The 12,500-nt window shown below is 39.2% G+C and overlaps 1 long non-coding RNA gene across 1 annotated transcript in view; it reads right to left on the bottom strand.

The window, feature by feature from the left end:
* Positions 1–8,061: 8,061 nt before the first annotated feature.
* LOC143021329 (uncharacterized) overlaps positions 8,062–12,500 on the bottom strand; it is a 323,620-nt gene continuing 319,181 nt past the window's right edge. Inside the window, exon 3 of the long non-coding RNA XR_012965985.1 lies at positions 8,062–8,144. This is a non-coding gene — a long non-coding RNA (uncharacterized LOC143021329). The remainder of the gene's footprint in view (positions 8,145–12,500) is intronic.

A 12,500-nucleotide genomic window follows, 5' to 3' on the forward strand; every position in this document is an offset into this window, starting at 1 on the left:
GATCTGATCTACACAACCTCTACCTGTCCTAAATCCACACTGTTCCTCACCAATTACTCCTTCTGTTCCTCTCCTAATCCTCTCAATTAAGATCCTCCCATAAGCCTTCCCTACTACACTTAACAGGCTAATCCCTCTGAAACTACTACATTCACACTTGTCCCCTTTTCCCTTGTAAAGAGGAACTATACAGGCACTTCTCCAGTCCTCCGGTACTCTACCCTCTCTCCAGCAAACATTAAATAACCTCACCAACCAGTCCACCATCACTGAACCTCCCTTTTTCAGACATTCTGCATGGCATCCATCCAGACCAGGTGCCTTACCTGCTTTCATCATCTTTACAACTGCCTTCACCTCATCCTTCCTTATTTCTCCTCCATTCTCCTCACTCATCACTCTCATTTTCTTCGCATTTCCCACTGCAGCTATCTTTCCTTCCCTATCCTCCTTCACATTTAGCAACTCCCTAAAATATTCTGCCCATCTTCCCCTTACTGCCATCTCTTCCATTATCATCTCTCCATCTGTACCTTTTACCTTTTCTTCCCTACTTGATTCGCCTCCTCTTCCTCTCTTAATTTCTTTCCAAAACATCTTTTTATTACTTTCAAAATTTTCTGTCATACTCCTACCCCATTTCACATCTGCTCTCCTCTTTGCCTCCTTTACCTTTTGCTTTACTTCTCTTTTCTTTTCTTTGTACGTCTCATATGACTCCCCTGTCCTCTTTTGTAACCAATCTGTGAATGCTCGCTTCTTCTCTTCTACAACCTTCTTTGTTTCCTCATCCCACCATTCACTACCCTTTCTTCTATTTCCCCCTGTCCTTCTTGTTCCACACACCATCCTTGCACACTTTATGACTCCCTCCTTGAACCATCCCCATTCCTCCTCCACCCCCATCTCTGCTCCATCCTTTACTCCCTCCCACTCCTCCTTCAGCTTCTTTTCGTACTCCTTCTCCTTTTCCTTTTCATTCAAGGAGTTCACTCTAAGAACCTCCTTACCTTTTGTCCCTTTCTCTTTCTCCATCTATCCTCCACTCTCAGCTTACCTTCCACCAAAAATGATCTGATATTCCCCCACCCTCTCCCCTTAGCACATGTACATCCTTAACTCTTCCTATCATAATCCTATTTACCACTACATAATCCATTAGCGCTCTATCTACCACCCTTCCCTCCACCACCCTCTCCCATGTGTACTTATGCTTGACTTTATTCCTAAACACTGTATTTGCTATCATCAACTCTCTTTCTAGACACATTTCCACCATCAACTCTCCACTACGATTCTTTCCTGGAACTCCACACTTCCCAACCACTCCATCGATTGGACCATTTCCCACCCTAGCATTAAGGTCTCCCAGTACTATTACATTGACATTTCTTCCTAAACCCTCTATGCACTCATTTAAATCTATCCAAAAGGCCTCCCTTTCTTCCACGCTCTTTTCACTGCCAGGCCCATATGCACTTACAAAGACCCACATCTCCTTTCCCAGTTTCACCTTCATCCACATTATCCTTGAGGAAACCTCCTTCCACTCCACTACCTGTTTACCTATCTCCTCACTTACTAGAATAGCCACCCCTTCCCTCCCTCGCCCTCTCTTCACTCCTGAAAACCTCCCACTTACACTCCCAAACTTACACTCACCCTTCCCTTTCAACTTAGTTTCACTCAAAGCCAACACATCCATCTTTCTTCTCACAAACATACTACCTATCTCTTCCCTTTTACTCTCATCTGTACCACATCGACGCACATTAAAAGACCCAAACCTTAGGGTGCAGGCCCGAGGCCCTCCAGCACCCCTTATGCCTTCACTTTTCTTTCTAGGATATATGCCCCGTGGGGCTACAGGGAGAAGGATGCCTAGTCCCTCTCCCCGTCCCTTTATTATGTATAATATAGATAAATATATATATATATATATATATATATATATATATATATACATATGCATATATATATATATACATATATATATGTAAATACAAATATATGTATATATATATATGTGTGTGTATAATATAAAGACAGATATGTGAGAAAGCTATAGGAAAGGGGAAGGATGTATTTTGGGCTTTTATGGATCTGGAAAAGGCTTATGATAGGGTAGACAGAAAGGCACTGTGGGAGGTTATGCAGATTTATGGGATAGGAGGAAAGCTTTTGGGAGCTGTCAAGAGTTTTTATGAGAGTAGTAGAGCATGTGTTAGGATTTGATCACCTCAATCTCTTGGTCCAGAAATTGAGGACCAAGAGATTGAGGTGATCAAATGTCAACTTGAGAAGTTGGCTTATCCACCTTGGTTTCTGGACCAAGCCCTCAGTAAGGCTAGGGCCAACCATTTTAAAACTTCCGTCCCCTCAAATTTTCACCGCTCCTTTAAGGACATTTTAAAAATTCCATTCAATAATACCATCAGTTCTTCTACTAAATTGTTTCCTCGTGAACGTCTCACTATTGCCTATCACTATCCTAACACCGTACGTAAGCAAATTGTGAACGTTCAACAAAAACCGAAGGAAGTTGAGTCACCTGGTGTTTATTGTTTGCCCTGCAAAGATTGTGATTTGGTTTACTTGGGTCAAACCGGGAGAGACTTGAACACTAGATTGGCAGAACATAAAAGGTCAATTAGGTATGGGCAGGAAAATTCGGCTGTATTTCTTCATGTTAAAAATAAGAATCATTCTTTCGACTGGGGTAAGGCCAGATTAGTGTTCAAGTCCCACTGTGGTTTCAGGAGGAAAATAGTCGAATCAGCATTAATTGAGGAATGCCCTAATATCAATATTTCTAAAGGGCAGTGGACACCTGACATAATCTCACGCGCAGCAATAAATAAGCTAGTGCGGACGTTACATCCTCCCCTCTCCTCACCCCCTCCCTCCTCCGCCACCCCAGTTTGACCCGCGCCTGAGTGAGGTCAACTGTCCACATCTCTTCTTACTGTAGTTTATAAGTCCCCTCTGTTCTCTATCTTATGTACTTTCCTGAAGAGGGCTACAGTTGATAGCCGAAATATAGGATTATTCTTTATTAGAAGTTTATTCTTTCTCCGACTGTGGGTTCCTGTGTGTTATATACATATATGTTCATATAAATATATATATATATATATATATATATAATATATATATATAATATATATATATATATATATATATATTATGGGAAAGGTGGAAGGGGAAACACGGGTCTTTATCTGATTATCGAGTTTATTCCTGACCGGTTTCGCTTACAATAGCTTCTTCAGGGGAGTGTTACTCAGTCAGGCCCACGTGACCTCCTTGCGGAGTGGTTGGTGGCTGGTTCCAGTACATGTCAAACAGCATCGGTACAATATAATACAATAATAGTAATATAATAATAATACAACACAACACGATCTATGACACAATATACAATATAAAATATAATATATAATATAATATACCAAACCAAATCATATCATGGTATATCACATTATAATCATACATACATACATATACCAAGGCTTTTTCCCCCTTCCAAGGGAGGTAGCCACAAAGTGAAAGGCATAAAAACACTCCCACCCATTTCATCCCTAAATACACTCCACACCCCTCCCACCCTTCCTCTCATCTGAGCACCTCCTGGATGACGGGTCATCCCTGAACCCTGCCCACCGCCCTGGGTCAGAAGCTGTGTCGCAAGACACAGTACATCCACAGCAAGGCCGCTTCATTTAATCGGCGACCCCCCCTCTCCGTCCCCCTTTGCATATAATACAACATAATAATTAGCATCGATACATAATCAATAAAATTATAATAAGAATAAATATACGAGTTTTGAAAAATGTTGTATTATTATTATATTACTATTATTGTATTATATTGTACCGATGCTGTTTCACATGTACCTTTCCAATAGTTTATCCCAATGTCTCTCTCTCTCTCTCTCTCTCTCTCTCTCTCTCTCTATATATATATATATATATATATATATATATATATATATATATATATATTATATATATATATATATTCATATATATATATATATATATATATATATATATTCATATAAATATATATATATATATTATATATATATATATTCATATATATATATATATATATAGTATATATATATATATATATTCATATAATATATATATATATATGAATATATATATATATACATATATATATATATATATATATATATTCATATATATATATAGATATATATATATATATATATATATTTCATATATATATATATAAATATTCATTATATATATATATGAATATTAATATATATATATATATTAAATATATATATATAAATATATATGAATATATACATATTCATATATATATGAATATATATATGAATATTTATAGATATATTCATATATACAGTATATGTATATATATGAATATATATATATATATATATGAACATATATATATATATATATACATATATATATATATATAATGTGAACATATTATATATATAATATATATATATATGAATGTATATATATATATGAATATGTATATATATGAATATGTATATATATATATATATATGAGTATATTTATATATATATATATATAAATATATATGTATGCATGTATATATATGTATGTATGTATATATATGTATATATATATATAATGTATATATATATATATAAATGTATATATATATATAAATGTATATATATATATAAATGTATATATATATATAAATATATATAAATATATGCATATAAATTTATATATATATAAATGTGTATATATATATATATATAAATATATATGTATATGGATGTGTGTATGTGTGTGTGTGTGTATATAATATATAGAGTATGTATTCACTTATACAATGAGTATAATTTAGTATTATATATATGAATATACATATATATATATATATATATTTATATATATATATATATACATGTACATTGTACGTATAATGTATATAATATGTGTCTATTTATATAAACATATATAATATATATATGTATATATATACATATATATATATATATATATATATATATATATAATTTAAATATATTAACGCACACAAACCCATACAATCGTACTCATATTCACACACACATACACACATCCATATATCTCATATAATTAATATTCTCATATATGTAAACCAGAGTCAATGTTTTAGGCAATAGATGACTATATAAATCATTCGAATCATAGTGAAAGTGAACATGATTCGTAGATGTAGAGATTGTTTAGGAGAATGTGAAGAGATGTTGAAGTGCCGGTGATTCAAAGTGGAATAATGTGTAATATCTTGGTGTTGACCAGGTGTGGCCGAAATAGCAGCCGGGTGGAGGGAAGGGCACAAGAGAATGATTTTGAGTATTCCCATAGGAGGAGGAGGAGGAAGAGGAGGAGGTGTAGGAGGAAGAAGAGGAGGGGTAGGAGGAGAAGGTGGAGGAGTAGATGGAGGACGAGAAGATGAAGTAGTAGCAGGCAGAGAAGGAGTAGGGGGAAAAGGAGGGGGAGGAAGTGTAATAGGAGGAGGAGGTGGAAGAGGAAGAGTAGTAGGAATAGGAGTACAACAGTACTTGGAGTAGGAGTTGGTTTAGGAGGAGAAGGAAGCGAAGGTGGAGGAGGAGAGAGAGTAGGAGGGTGAGATGAAGGAAGAGAGATAGGGGGAAGGGGAAATGGGTGAGGAAATAAGAGATAGTGTGGGATAAGGGAGATGATAAGGATAAGGATAACGAGGAGGAAGAGTACGAGAATAACGAGGAAGAACAGGAGAGGGGGAGGATAGCGATGAGAAGAAAAAGGGAAAGGAGGAGAAGATGGGGACAAAGAAGAGGAAGGGACAGGAAAGGAAGTCAACAGATTGAAGAGAGGAAATAAACAAAGAGATAATGAGAAATTAGAGGACGACGAGGAGGAGGAGGAGGAGGAGGAGGAGGAGGAGGAGAAAATGGACAAGAAGGTGAAATGAAAAAAGGGTAAAAAGGAGGAGAGAGAAAGAAGGAGGAGGAACAGGAGAAGAACAAGAAAAAGAAAGGGAAGAAGAGGGATAAATAGAAAATAAATAATTTGCTGTAAAAGAGATAGGAGAAAGTTATCCTTGTTATTTTGAGGGAGAAAGAATTGTAAGAGAAGGCAGTAAAGGAGCAAAAGGAGGAGGAAGAGATGGAGGAGGAAGAGATGGAGGAGGAAGAGGTGGAGGAAGAGGTGGAATATGAAGAAGAGGAGGAGGAAGAGGAAGAGGAGGAGTAGGAGGAGGAAGAGTAGTAGGAGGAGGAAGAGGAGGAAGACGACTAATTCATGAGGACAGACAAACGGTGGCGAGCGATAGTCCAGAAAGATACGTAGTCATTCACAACGTGTAGAGTCCCCCGAAGACTAAACTTCGGTGACGCCGCCAAGCGGAAAAGAAGATCGAGAACGAGAACGAGAACGAGAACGAGAATAAAAGAGAAAAGGTAGAGGGAAAGAGAGGGAGAGAGAAAAGGAGAGAACAGAGAGAAAGAGAACGAGGGAAAAAGAGAGAGAGAGAGTGTGTGAGAGTGAGCGAGGGAGGGAGGGAGAGAGAGAAAGAGAAAGAGAAAGAGAGAGAGAGAGAGAGAGAGAGAGAGAGAGAGAGAGAGAGAGAGAGAGAGAGAGAGAGAGAGAGAGAGAGAGAGACAGACAGACAGACAGACAGACAGACAGACAGACAGAGAGAGAGAGAGAGAGAGAGAGAGAGAGAGAGAGAGAGAGAGAGAGAGAGAGAGAGAGAGAGAGAGAGAGAGAAAGAGGCCGCGGGTTGGTCACTTGTACTACCGTAATTCCTTACCATTTTGTGATGAAGTCCTCGCCGATGGAGAAGATCTGCTGGGTCGCGTTGACCCCGATGGTGTCATTATCGGCGGGGCGATAGTCAACTTCAAGGTCCGCCATGACCGCCCGAAGAGTTTGCTGGTGCTGCTCCTCAGTGGTGGAGGGGGAGGGGGAGGGGGCCAACAAGGGACTCTGCACTCTGCATCACTTCCAACACCGCCACCGCCACCGCCACCGCCACCCCACCACCACCACCACTAAAACTATGATCCCTTGAGAACACCACTATGAACACCTCTGATAGGGTTGCACGATCACTGATATTAACACTAAAGGTTCTGATGCTTCCACCACTTTGAGTAAAAGCCTGGTAGCAACACTAGCACTATGAGCACTATTCTAGTAACTCTCTAGTACTCCAACAGGGACTTCCAGAGTACGCTTGTCTTCAGGTTTCCGTGGAGATTTATTTTTCCTCTTTTTTTTCTATTTTTCTCTTTTTCTGTACCTCTCTTTTGTTATAGTGATTAAGAGCACACAACACCTCTGTAGGCAAACAGGGCACGAACTTGACTTCTCTTTTTCTCTTCTCTGACCCTCCTGCCTTATTCCCTTTCCAATTCACCCCCTTTCTCCTCGGCCTCTTCTTCCTTCGCCGCGACGCTCAAGACCCTCTCGCCTTCTTCGTCTATGCCACCGTCATCGCCTTCGTTAGTGCGAAGAGTTGAAGTCCTTAGACTTCGAACGCGAACCCGCTCGAAGGAGAAGGAACCCACCTTGTCACCACCACGATGTCCAGTTCGTATCAGAGGAGCTTGAATCACTATATTGGGCAGCCGCAAACGTGTTGTCGTATTCTGTATGTGGGAGGGGTGAGGGGGGTCGTGGGCGGTCAGTCGAGTAGGTCTCTCCTACGGGCGGTCCGGTGGCGGGTGGGGGGGGCCAGGACGAGCGGGGTAAGCTACACGTGCAAGGGCAAGGGTGCTGTACGGAGGAGGTCTCTATACCACATGCTCACGACCACGGTCGGGGGACGTGTGATCCCGTTGCCGCCAAGGCACCACGTGTGCGCATGTGTACCCTCCTCCTCGTCAGCTTTCTCCACACTTACTCCTCCTCCTCCTCCTCCTCCTTCTCCTCCTCCTCCTCCTCCTACACCTCGTCCTACTCCTCCTCCTCCTCCTCCTCCTCCTTCTCCACCTCCCTGACTCCCCACTTTCACCCTCCTACCCTCCTCCTCTCCCTCCTCCTCCTCCTCCTCCTTCGCGAGTCGACAGGTCACAGCGTGGATGTCCCTTCACCAGCCAGATGAGGTTGTGGCATCACCAGAGAGTCTGAAAAATATGAAGAAAAAAAATGCGTTTCAACTTAGGAACAGAGTCTCTCTACAAACACACTCTTACAACTAAAACGTGGAAGAGATCCTTTGGAGATTTTTTTTTTTTTTTTTTAAACATACCCACGTAACTGGTCCTAATTTTAGAACTAGTGTGTTTTCCTTCCTCGTCCTTATTAATAGACATGAGGACAACTTCCCAACAACTTCGACCTACATCTAGAGCTCTCTTTACAAACTTCTCTTCCAAAATTCAACTCCCATACTCCGGAGTACCAATCCATCTCTTTATTCTCTTCTTCCTCCGACATTTATCCTCTTTACTATACCCTCGTTCTTCAATTTTCTTTAAACCTCTTTCTCTCTTTCACATGCCCTCTCTCTCACTCTCCTCCCATCTCTCTCACTACCCCTTCTCTCTCTCACTCCCCTCACATCTGTCACTACCTCTCACTCCTCTCTCTCACTCTTCCCTACCTCCTCTCTCCCACTCCCACTCTCTCTCTCTCTCTCTCTCTCTCTCTCTCTCTCTCTCTCTCTCTCTCTCTCTCTCTCTCTCTCTCTCACACACACACACACACACACACACTCACACTCACACTCACACTCACACTCACACTCACACTCTCTCTCTCTCTCTCTCTTTCACTCCTCTCCGCTCTTTCTCCCTTTCTCCCACTCCTCCTACCTTCCCTTCCACCCTCTCTCTCACTCATACTCCCCCGTCTCTCTGTTTCACCCCCTCCCTCTCTCTCTCCTCCTCTCATTTCCCTTCTCTTTCTCTCCCTCTCCCCTATCTCCCTCTCCCCTATCTCCCTCTCCCCTCTCTCTCCCCCTCCCCTCTCCCTCTCCCTCTTTCTCTTCCTCTCCTTTCTCTCTCTCACTCCCTTTCTCTCTCTCTCTCTCTCTCTCTCTCTCTCTCTCTCTCTCTCTCTCTCTCTCTCTCTCTCTCTCTCTCTCTCTCTCTCTCTCTCTCTCTCTCTCTCTCTCTCTCTCTCTCTCTCTCTCTCTCTCTCTCTCTCTCTCTCTCTCTCTCTCATATTCACCCCTCACTCTCTCGAGTGCATGCTCCCCTTTCGTTCACACATGCCCTTTCTCTCTCACTTGCACTCGATCTCAATTCTCACTTATTTTCACTCCCTTTCACTCTCTCATATGCTCATATATACATGTACATACACATCCATACATGCGGTATACGCACACACACACAGACACACACATATGATAGTTTGTGGGTTGAGTTAACCCAAACAAATGGACAAAAAATTAATATAGGTGTAATATATAGGCCAAAGACATTATCATTAGCAGACGACAAACTGTTATTTCAAGAACTGTCTAGTTTCTGCGACCGGGATTTATTGATAATGGGTGATTTCAATTTTACTGACATTGATTGGATGACCCTTGAACATGGCCATATAGGTAGTCGCTTGTTTGATTTTCTTGGTGACAATTACTTAATTCAGCATGTAAAAGAGCCCACAAGATATGGAAACTTACTCGATCTTTTGATCACTAGCCGCGAAAGCATGGTAACTAATGTAGAAGTCGGTGAATCTGTTGCAAATAGCGATCACAACCTAGTTAGATTCAAACTCCTAAACAATTTTAGAATAGATACTTGTGTTTCTAAAATACCCGATTTCAGTAAAGCTCAGTTCATAGAACTACGTCAGGAGCTTCAGCTTACAGATTGGGAGGCAAAATTAAACGAAAGACCTGTAGATCAGATGTGGGAAATATTTCAAAATACGCTCACTAAGATGATTCAAACTTACATTCCTTTTAAGGACAGACGTCCCCCAAATCAGGCTCGCCAAAAGTGGCTCGACAAAGACACTGAAAAAAGTATTGCTAAAAAGAGACAGGCTTATAAGAAATATAAGTGCTCGGGTGTATCTAATGACTATGAAAGTTATGTATCAATACAGAGAGATTTAAAAAAGACAATAAGAAAAAGAAAACGACAATACGAAATGAACATCGCTGATAAATCCAAAGAGAATCCCAAAGAATTCTATAGTTACATTAGAGATAAAAAGGTTGTTAGGAATCACATTGGTCCACTATTATCTGCTGACGGTCAACTTGAATATTCAAATGAAGGAATGTGTAATATCTTAAACAATTATTTTAGCTCGGTATTCGTAAACGAAACACCTCAAGGTGAATTCCAAACTGAAACCTGTGAAAAGTCTAGGGTAAACTTACTCACTACGGTAAATATAACAAAAGAAAAAATTAAAAGGTGTATAGACAAACTCAAAGTTAATAAAACACCAGGGCCTGACGGTTGGCATCCAAGAATCTTAAAGGAAATGAAAAATGAGATTGTTGTTCCATTAGAAATTATTTTCAAGAAATCCATCATATCCGGAGATGTCCCAAGAGAATGGAAGCTAGCTAACGTTACTCCCATATTCAAAAAAGGTGACAAAAAGAAACCAAATAACTATAGGCCTATAAGTTTGACTTCAATCGTAGGAAATATAATGGAAACTATCATCAGAGATGTTATCGAACATCATTTAGAAAGTAACCGTTTGATAAATGATAGCCAGCATGGTTTCAGACGGAAACGTTCTTGCGTGACTAACTTACTCGAATTCTACAACACAGTTATCTCGAATTATGACAAAAGAAACAATATAGATTTAGTATATCTAGACTTTGCAAAAGCTTTTGATACCGTCCCACACGAAAGACTACTTACTAAATTAGCTTTGCATGGAATAAGTGGTAGCCTATTAGGTTGGACTAGTAATTGGTTGAATGATCGAAAACAGAGAGTTGTTTTAAATGGAAAAACTTCTGAATGGAAAAGTGTTGCAAGTGGAGTTCCTCAGGGTTCCGTTCTTGGGCCATTTCTATTCATAGTTTATATAAATGATATAGACCATGGACTAAAATCTACTGTTTCCAAATTTGCTGATGATACAAAACTGTGCGGAGTGGCAAATGATCACTCAAACCAATTAGATATTCAAGAAGATTTAGATAAATTACAGCAATGGTCTGAAAAGTGGCTAATGAAATTTAACACAAGTAAATGCAAGGTAATGCACATAGGTAAAAATAACAGTAAGTACGATTACAAGTTATTTGGAAATTCGTTAACAAAAGTGGATAGTGAAAAAGATCTCGGCGTAATTATCAGTAACGACCTCAAATCATCCAAGCAGTGTATTTCAGCCTCTGAGAAAGCGAATAAGATTCTAGGACTGATTGCGCGATCTTTTGATTTCAAAAGTCCATCACTCATCAACAAGCTATATAAATCGTTAGTTCGTCCACATTTGGAATATGCTGTTTCCGTATGGTCACCGAATCTCATTAAAGACATTGACAGATTGGAAAGAGTACAACGGCGAGCCACAAAACTGATTCCAAATATCAAAAATAAATCATACGAAAATCGACTAAAACATATGAATCTGTTTTCCCTAAAAAAGCGTAGACTCAGAGGTGACTTGATACAGGTCTTTAAAATTCTAAAGGGAATTGACATCAAAAGTGACCAAATTTTTACATTGAATGAGAATCAGACAAGAAACAATGGTCTCAAACTGTCCGGAAATAGATTCAATTTGGAAGTAGGTAGAAACAACTTTGCCAACCGTGTAGTTAATGAATGGAATAAACTTCCTGCACAGGTAGTGCAATGTAGTTCAGTTCAAAGCTTTAAGAATCATTTAGATAAATACCTAAGTAAGATGCTGTAATGATTATAATTTATCTTATATTATTTGTTTTTGTTTTGTTATCATTTGTCTGTCTGATTTTTATTTATTATTAGTTATATGTCAATTTATTATTATTTACTATTTACCTGTTTGTTTATTATTTAACTATAACTATGCATTTATTTATGTATTTTATATGTTATTTACATTATCATAGTTTTTATTTATTATTTTATTATTAATATGATTTTTTTTTCGCATCCGACCTAGATATGGATCAAAAGGTCTCCTGTCGGTATGCTCCGCCTTTGTAATCCTTTGTAATCCATACATGCGGTATACGCACACACACACAGACACACACACACAAATATATATATATATATATATATATATATATATAATGTGTGTGTGTGTGTGTGTGTGTGTGTGTGTGTGTGTGTGTGTGTGTGTGTGTGTGTGTGTGTGTGTGTGTGTGTGTGTGTGTGTGTGTGTGTGTGTGTGTGTGCGTGTGTGCGGGTGTGTGTCATTTATTCTTTGACCTAGCTCATTCTTCGCCATCGATCATTCTCCATTGTCGCTCATTCACAGTCTCGTTCATTCTCTACACTCGCTCATTCTCGTTCAGGTTCATTTACACGTTTATTTTCGCTTTCAATTTCATT

The sequence above is a fragment of the Oratosquilla oratoria genome, chromosome 42 (assembly GCF_046742065.1).
Source record: "Oratosquilla oratoria isolate Oo_2021 chromosome 42, ASM4674206v1, whole genome shotgun sequence".
Taxonomy (NCBI): domain Eukaryota; kingdom Metazoa; phylum Arthropoda; class Malacostraca; order Stomatopoda; family Squillidae; genus Oratosquilla; species Oratosquilla oratoria.